Raw genomic sequence first — 9,974 nt, 5'->3', positions numbered from 1 at the left:
ATACATGCATGTGTGTGTATGTGTTGGGAGATACGTGTGTGTGTGTGTGTGTGTGTGTGTGTGTGTGTGTGTGTGTGATTTGAGTTTTCTGCGATGCTGAACCTTGTGCCATTGTGGGACAATTTCCGTAATGGTTACACAAGTTGGACAGTGTTTGGTGGAGCTCCCAGTTTAAGACAGGTTTGAAAGCAGGAGTGGCCCCACTTTCCAAACCACATGCCTCTGGAAACTCTTGGAAGTGGGAGAAACTATGATAGGTATAGAAAGGCTTTATGCCTTTTGTTCATAGGGTCACTATGAGCTGTGCTCAACTTGATGGCATTTTACAACATTTTTAAAAGCACTTAATCACCAGTTTGGGGCTGGGGCTAGAATCCAGATTGGAAAGTTGTCTGGAGGAGCCAGATTCTAGAGGTTTGTTTTCTAGTTCTGGTGAGGATTAAGGTGGAATGATTACTCGCCATTGGGTGTAAGTTGATTGTATTCAGCCTCCAACTGGTAAGAAAAAAAAAATTGGTCAAACATTCTTCTAAGTGGTATAGCACTGATCTGTCCATTTTTTCTACAGAGGTAACTCTTGGTGGCAGTGATGCTTGACACAGTGACACTGATGTGTCAAATGTGATAATAGTTACACCTTGTGGACAGTGTTTGGTGGAGCTCCCCGATTAAAACAAGCTTGGAAGCAGGAGCATCATCCACTTCCGAAATAGCTTGCCTCCAGAAACCCTGTGAGCCTGGAGAAAGGATGAAAGATATACAATCGTCCAGTACTCTCATTTATAGGGTGACTATGAGTCACCTACAATTTGATGGCACTTAAAAACCGCAACAACAATAGTACAAGGCTGAACTTTTTCCTTTAGGAAAGAAATAAAAATTTATACATCTTTTTCAACTGAATTAAAAGTGTATTCTTCATTTTCACAAATTGTAGTTACGGTAACCATACATTGCTCCTGCTTTCTAAATTTTAAGGAAATAGTACGAAGAAGAACATTTTAGCAGGTATTATATCTAATAGTTGTAAGAAACCGTGTTGCAACCCTCAAGGCATGTGATTGGGATTCATCAGCTGCTCCACAGGAGAAACATGGGCAATCTCCTCCTGTGCATTAACTGCCTCTGAAAACCTGCCTAAGGGTCAGCTGTGCATCAGTTTCAACTCAATGGTATACAACAACAATAATTATCTAACACTTAGAAGTCATATGTTTTCAACTTCTGCATCTATTATCAGGAACTTAATTATATTTCCCTAAAAAAAGAATTTCTTCTAGTAAGAGCAACATTATATTTTAATTCTCTAACATGTGGCTTGAATTATATGAGAATAAAAGTGAAAATATAAATGAAAGGAATGATTTTAGCCCTATCATGGTGTTCTTCAGCTACTGCAATGTCTATTTATTTTCTCTCAGGTCCATTTACAAAAAATCTACCTTCAAAGTATTTATTTTTATAAAATATTTTCAGTATTATTTGGAAGCTTTGTTTTATTTATCTTTTTATTTTTTAAAAAATTTTTCTACCATTTCCTCTCCCTGTTATTGTATTTGAGACAATTCTCTCTTTCCTTGGAAATACACAGATAATGGCTGCCCTTTCTGTTTACAGTAAGTTACTAACTTCTTACTTTGGCTCTTTCCCTCCATAACTGTTTTTTTTTCCCCAACAGCAGACTCAGTATTCTCTCTTACATTATCTTTTATGATTGATACCATTGCTCCCTCTTTCTAATCTCTAGGAAGACCTCTAGTGGCCTAGTGGGTTGGTGCTGCCAACAATCCAAAGATAGATGGTTCAATTCCATCAGATGTACAATGAGAAAAAGATGGGTTATCTCCTTGTGTAATTTACAGTTTCTGAAAACCTGCTCTAAAGACATCTGTGGGTTGGTTCTGACTCATCAATAACGTAAGAGGAATTTTCTTTTTAATCCCTATGTAGGATCTTTGGTAAATCAAGATTTCTACTGGTTCAAAATGGTGGTGAATAGAATCTACTCTGTGATTCTTTTGCAGAAAGATTGAGTGATCTTCTTATGTAAAGTTTATGGCTAAGGACAATATATGGATGACTTCTATTCTGCCAGTTGGGATCATTGTGATTTAGAATTAATTCAATGACTTTTGGAAACAATAATAACAGGTCCCTGTGAGATGCAAATTGTTAACAAGACCCAAATCTTATTGCTGTTAGGTGCTGAGTCAAGTAAGTATCTTAGCAACACTTTGAACAAGAGATTTGTACCCTCTCCTCTTCTCTACTAATCTCTTATGTACAATTACATGCAATTTCATTGCATCAATTGATGCAATGACTGTGTTAATCAATCTGGTTGAGAGTCTTCCTTTCTTACATTGACTCTCTACATTTCTGAGCAATATATCCCTTTCCATAGAAGGAACAGCCTCTCCTGCAAGATGTCCAAAGTGTGTAAGATGAAGGTTTGCCATCCTTCTCTCTAAGGAGCACTCTGGTTATACATTTTCCAAGATGTATCTGTTTGCTCTTTTGGCAATCGATGTGATATTCAGTGCTCTTGTCCAAAGGAAAAACTCAAAGACATTGATTTCTTCATCTGTCATCCTAAACCATTACCTAACTCTCAGATTCATAATAAGTGATTGAAAAGATCATGCCTGAGTCAGTCACAATTTAGTCTTCAAAGTGATATCATTGTTCTTCAACGATTTGGAGAAGTCCCTGACAACGGACTTTCACAAGGCAATACATTTCCTAAACTCCTGACTACTAGTACCAAAGGTGTTGATGTGGATCAAGTAAACTGAAGACATTGACAGCTTCAGTTTCATCTCCATCATCCATAATATTGCTTATTGGCTAAGTGTTGTAGATTTTTGTCTTCTTGATGTTGAGATGTAATACACATTGAAAGTTATAGACTTTGATCTTCTAAGGAAAGTTATTTAAGTATTCCTAACTTTCAGCAAGTTAGGTTGTATTATCTGCATAATACAGGTTGTTAATGATTCTTCCTCAGATCCTGATGCCACACACTTCTTCATAGGGTCCACTGTCTCTAGTGATTTTCTCAGCATACAGACTAAATAACCTTTCCTGATCTTAAACAAGGTGTGGCACTGGGGATATCATTGCCAATGTCAGATGGATCTTGGCTGAAAGCAAAGAGTACCAGAGAAATGTTCATCTGATTATGTAAAAGCTTTTGGTTTTGTAGATCATAATAAACTGTGACTAACCTTGAGAAGAAAGAAAATCCAAGAAAACTTGATTGTGATCATGTTAAACCTATATTTTAACCAGAAAGGGATCATCAGAAAAGAGCAAAGAAATGTTGCATGGTTTAAAATCAGAAAAGGAGTGCATCAGAGATGCATCTTGTCTCCAAATATTTTCGATCTACATGCAGAACTAGGGTCGCTATGAGTCGCAGGTGACTCGACGGCACATAACAACAACAACAACACATACAGAACAGATAATTTATAAGGCTTAACTTCATGAGGAGGAATGTGGAATCAGGATTGAAGGAAGACTCATAAACAATTTGTGGTATGCAGATGACAAAACCTTGCTGGCTGAAACTAAAAAGCACCTAAAAGATTTGCTGCAGAAGGTCAAGGACTGTAGTCTTCAATATGGATTGAAGTGCAACATCAAAAAGACAAAAATTTCTCACCACTGGTCCAATTGGCAGCAACCATGATAGATAGAGAAGAAATTGAGGTCATTAACAATTTTATCTTGCTTAGCTCCACAACAACAATATTGGCACCAGCAGTCAGGAAGTAAAAAGATTAATAGCAATAAGGAAAATCTGCTGTCAGGGACCTCTTCAGAGGTCTAAAGAGCAACGATGTCATTCTAGAGACTAAAGTGCACCAGATTCAGCCTCTGGTCCTTGCATTTACTTGGTATGCATCAGAAATCTGGACAATGACTAAAGATTTGATACCTTTGAATTGTAGTGCTGAAGAAGAGTATTGAACATACCAGGGACTGCCAAAAGAACATATTTGTCCAGGAGACAGGGAAACCAGGTTTTTCTTTGGAGGCAAGAATTTTGAATTTCTTTCTCACATATTTTGAACATGTGGCCAGGAGGGACCAATCTATGGATAAAGTCATTGTGCTTAGAAGAGTGGAGGGAAAGTGCAAGAGAGGAAAACCCTGGGTGAGATGGATTGACGCAGTAACTGGGGTAATGAGGGTAGGTGTGTTGGAGATAGTAAAACTGACTCAGGGTAGGGTGGGTTTCAGTGCTATTGTACATAGGGTCATTATGAGTCATAGGCTACTCGATGGCACATAGCAACAACTACAAGAGTGGTCTCGCTTTTATTTGGACAATAGCTTCTTGGTCTGAATATGTTTATTTTGAGTATAATAAAATGCTCTGGGATTCCTATTTTTTCTCTATTTTAGTCATAATTTGTTATGCCCCACACTGTCAAATATATTTGCAGTCAGTAAAACACAACTAATCATTCTTCTGTTATTCTCTATTTTCAGTCAGGATCTAAATTATATGAAGAATGTTATCTCTGGTGCTATGGCCTCTTCTGCCCTGAGTTGAACTTCTGGTTGTTGCTCTCATTGTTGTTAGGTGATATCAAGTTGAGTCATACAACTCGTAGTGACTCTATAAACAGCCAACCTGAACCATTAGCTGTGCCAAAACCATCATATCTGAATACTCAAGCCTGTTGTTGAAATAATCATGTCAATCCTCTCCTTTGAGCACGCTCCATTTTTCAAAGCATAAATCCTATTCCAAGGATTAGTTTCACCTATCTACATGTCCAAAGTATAAAAGAAGAAACTTTGCCCTTCCTGCCTCCAAGGAGCACTCTGGCTATACTTTCTCCCAAACATATCTGTCTGTTCTTTTGGCCGTCCATAGGCTACTGAGTACTCTTCTCCAGAACCACAACTCAAACCATCAATTATTCTTTGGACTTTTTTTTCTAGCTCTCTAATATGTAGCGGGTGATTGAGAAAACCATAGCCTGAATTGGGTACACATTAGTCTTCAAACTGACAACATTGTCTTTACCATGTAGGGAAGGTCTCTGACAACAGACTTACTCAATACAGTACTTTTCCTGATTTCCTTATCACCGGTACCAAGGGTGTTAAGTATAAATCCAAGGAAGATATATTGTAGACAGTTTAAATCCTTCCTCCACCTGTTATAATGCTGACTGTTGGCCTTGTTATGAGGATCAATTTTTCTTGATGTTGAGATATAATCCATACTGAAGGATGTATTCCTTTATCTTCTTGATCAGAGAAGAGGGATCAGTAGTCAGAAAACATGGATTTGGTGACAGATAGAGGCTGGAGGTAAAATTATAGAATTTTATACAGTCAATGACTTATTAACTGAAAATACATTTGATAAAGAAATATAAATGACAACTACACAAATAGACCTTATCTAATGGTGTCCACAGGAATGACATTGATTACATTTGTGGAAAGATTCATTGGAGAAGCTAAATATCATCTGTGAAAACTAGACCAGTTGCTGATTGTGACCATCAACTACTCATACTTCAAATGGAAGCTAAAGAAAATTAAAACAGACCCATAAAATCCAAAATTTGACCTGGAATCTATCACACATGAATTTAAAATCCATCTCAGGAATAGGTTTCAGGCCTTTAACACTAATGAGAAAAGGTGAGAATATCAAGAATATTATCGATGGAGAATTCAAAAGTTTATTACAAAGACAAAGAAGGAAGAATAGATCAAGATGGATGTCCAAAAAGACTCTAAATATTACACTAAAGCACTAAGAAGCCAAAGCAAAGGTAAGAAAGCAGGAAGCTAAGGAGCTGAAAAGAAGATTTCAAAGGGAAGCTTTCTTACTTTATCTGAAGCAAATATAACTTCATAGTAAAAAACCAACCAACCAACCAAACAAATAAACAAAAAACACACAAAGGGCAGCTTGGGAAGACAAACAAAGTGTCATAATAATAAAATGTAAAAAGTGCTGGAGTACAAAAATAAAAAGAGACTAACTTGCTTGGTATTTCTGAAGCTGAAGAAATAGAAGAATAAATTCAAGCTTTGAGTTGCAATACTTAAGGTTTGTATGGACAAAATATTGAATGATCCAGGAAGCATCAAAAGAAGATGGGAAGAGTGCACAGAGTCATTCTATCAAAAAGAATTGGATGACACAGAATACTTTATGAAATAACTTATGTTCAAGAGGCAATGATAATGAATGAGGAAATTCAAGCTACACTGAAGGAGAAGGCAAAAAACAAGTTCCCAGGAATTGATGGAATACCATATGACTTATGTCAACAAATAGATGCTGCCCTGAATGTACTCACCAGGTTGCACCAAGAAATCTGAAGGATAACCACCTCACCAACTGACTGCAAGAGATCAATATTTATTCCCATAAAAAAATAAAGTGATTCACTATAGTATGGAAATTATTGAACAATATTACTAGTATCACACACAAGCAAAATCCTGTTGAAGGTTATGTAAAATGACTGAAATAGTACATTAACAGAGAACTATCAGAAATACAAACTGGGTTTAAGAGTCTATGGTAGTAAGGACTGTCGACAATGTCAGATGGACCTTGGCTGAAAGCAGAGAATACCAGTGGAATGTCTACCTGTTTTTAATTGACAATGCAAAGGCATTTGACTGTGTGAATCATATCAAATTTTGACTAAACTTGAGAGGAATGGGAATCTGTTATGCTCATGTGAAACCAGAAACTTGGTTGTGCTCATGTGAAACCTATACTTGCATCGGGGAGTAGGGGTCAGAATAGAGCAAAGAGACAGTGCATGGTTCAAAATCAGGAAAGAAGTACATTAGGGATGTGTCTTGTCTCCTTATCCTTTCAATTTATCTGTGGAACAGATCATTCTGGAGGCTGGAATTCATGATGAGGAATGTGGTATCAGAATTCGGGGAAGACTCATGAACAATCTGTGCTACACAGAGGAGACAACCTTGCTTGAGAAAACTGAGGAAGACTTGAAACATTTGCTGCAGAAAGTCAAGAACAGTAGTCTGCATTATAGATTGATTGAAGTTGACGCTCAATATTAAAAAACCAAAGATTTTCACCACTGGTTCTATGGCAGCACAATAACAGATGGAGAAAAGATTGAGATTGTTAACACTTTCAGCTTGCTTGGGTGAACAATCAACACTCTTGGCACCAGTGGTCAGGAAACCAAAAGACAAATTGCATTAGGAAAATCTGACTTTAGGGACCACAGCAATGTCAATGTATGGTGCACCTGATCCAAGCCATGGTCTTTGGATTTACTTACTATGCATAAAAGCTCTGGACAAAGATGACAGATTACCAAAAATTACAGAAGAATAATTGATGCCTTTGAGTTTTGGAGCTAGAGAATAGTATTAAAAATATTATGGACTGCCAAGAGTCGGTCCTGGAGAGGGTGAAACCAAATTGTTCCTTGGAGACTAGGATTTTGGGAGTTTGTCTCACAGTATTCTGGGTACGTTGCCTGGAGGGTCCAGTACCTCGAGAAAGACATCATACTTGGAAGGATGGAGGAAAAGCACAGGAGATGAAGATCCTGGATGTGATGGATTGACACATTAAATCACATAATGAGGGTAGGTTTGTCAGGGACAGTGATACTGGCTCAGGATAGGATTCCGAGCTATTGTGCATAGGGTCTTTGAGTCATAGTTGACTCTACAGTAGGCAATAACAACAAAGAAATAACAATTTAAAAAAATAGGACTAGAAGACCCCGGATCAACTCATTACACATATAGGTCAATGACTAGTGTTCTCTACTCAGTCATTCTTTCTTTTGAAGGTGTGAGTAAATGGTTACATATGGAGAGACCAACAATGGACAATTCAACTTTTAGTCATCTCTCCGTGAAGAAATTATCATTACTCATATCACATGCAAGCAAAATTCTGCTGCTGCTGATGATCCAGAAATGACTTAGTACATTGACAGAGAACTACCAGAAATACAAGCTACTTAGAAGAGGTTGTGGCACTGGAGACATTATTGCCAAAGTCAGATAGATCTTGGCAGAAATAAAAGAGTACCAGAAGGCTATCTATCTGTGCTTCATTGACTATGCGAAGGTATTTGACTGTGTGGATCACAACAAATTGTGGTTAATCTAAAGAAGAATGGGAATTCCAGAACAATTGGTTGTGCTTATGTGAAACCTATACTTGAACCAGGAAGTAGTCCTCAGAATAGAGCAGAGAAACACTGCATGGTTCAAAATCAGGAAGGGAATGTGCCAGGAATGTGTTCTGTCCTTTTACCTATTAAATCTATGTGTAGAACAGATCATTTGGCAGGCTGGGTTTTATGAGGAAGGAGAAATGTGGCTTCAGGATTATCAACAGCATACATTATGCAGATGACACAGCTTTGCTACCTGAAACTGAGGAGGACCTGAAGCACTTACTGCAGAAGGTCAAAGATTGTAGTCTCCAATATGGATTGAAGCTCAACATAAAAAAAGACAAAGATTCTCACCACTGGGCCAATTTGCAGCACCATGATGGATGGAGAAGGGATTGATATTTTTAACAGTTACAGCTTGCTTGGCACCACAATCAACACTCCTGGCACCAATGTTCAGGAAATCAAAAGATGAATTGCATTAGGTAGATCTGCTGTCAGGGAATTTTTCAGAGTACTGAAGACTCTTGATGATGTCTGTTCTAGAGATTAAGTTGTGCCTAATCCAGGCTATGGTCTTCACAAATATATGCTATGCATCAAAGAGTTGGACAATTACTAACGATGACAGAAGAAGAATTGATGCCTTTGAGTTGTGGTGTTGGAGAAGAGTCTTGAACATACCATGGACTGCCAAGGAAACAAACAGCTCTGTCATGGAGAAGGTGAAACCAAGTTTCTTCTCAGAGGCTAGGATTTTGAATCTCTGTCTCACCTACTTTGAGCATGTGGCCAGGGGAAACAAATCATTGGAGAAGGACATCATTCTCGGAAGGGTGGAGTGACAGTGGAGGAGAAGAAGATCTCAGATGAGATAGATTGATACAGTGATTAGGGCAATGAGGGTAAATGTGTTGGAATCAGTGAGACTGGCTCAGGACAGGACAGGCTAAAGAGCTAAAGAGTGTACAAAGAATCACTATGAGTCTCAAGTAACTGGATGGTACATAATAACAACCACCACCATGAAGAAAGCTGCATGCATTATTTTTTTTTCTCTCAGTGAACATTGAGGATTGGGAGAAGAACATTAGTGCTCGCTTCGGCAGCACATATACTAAAATTGGAACGATACAGAGAAGATTAGCATGGGAGAAGAACATTAATGTTGGCAATTACCAATAGCTAGCAATGCAGGTGCTGGAAACTACGTAGTTCAGCATTTGGAAAGTAATCCAATACGTGGAAAAGGCTTTGATATTTAACATTTAAATAACACTGTTTTAGAAAAAATTTGCCAATGGTATTTATTTTATTATGACAGCTTCTTTTAGAGCTGTTCATTGAAAAGGTCTAAAAAGTCATTAATTGGAAAATGTTAGTGTAAAATAACATTTTACATACTTTCATATAAAGCTGTGATAGTTTAGTATATTAAGAATTATTTTTTATAATATCTGAAAGTTTGATGAAATTAATTTCAGGAAGCTGTAAAGATTAAAAAGTCTTTTAACCTCAATTGATAATAAAATTTATCATTGCTTTTTTTAACTTTAATTTTCTATTGAAAGTGATTCATCCTAATGTTGACTTCTGACATTAACTCTAACAATAAGAACTTTAACATAATATAAAACTCAAAGTAAAAAAAGAAACAAAAGTTGTAATGTGCCATCCATATTAACATGGGCATTTCTTTCAACATAAATTTTAATACAGGTGTATATTTATTATTAAGATTAATTGTATATTAACTATTATGGATGAATTTCAGATGTAAGTAAAATTTTCAGTTTGATTATAGAA

The sequence above is a fragment of the Elephantulus edwardii genome, unplaced genomic scaffold, assembly GCF_000299155.1.
Source record: "Elephantulus edwardii isolate Elephantulus edwardi_28Jun2011 unplaced genomic scaffold, EleEdw1.0 scaffold00190, whole genome shotgun sequence".
In the NCBI taxonomy this organism is placed as follows: Eukaryota; Metazoa; Chordata; class Mammalia; order Macroscelidea; family Macroscelididae; genus Elephantulus; species Elephantulus edwardii.
The sequence above is the reverse complement of the archived record's forward strand: the minus strand, read 5'-3'. Positions refer to the sequence as shown.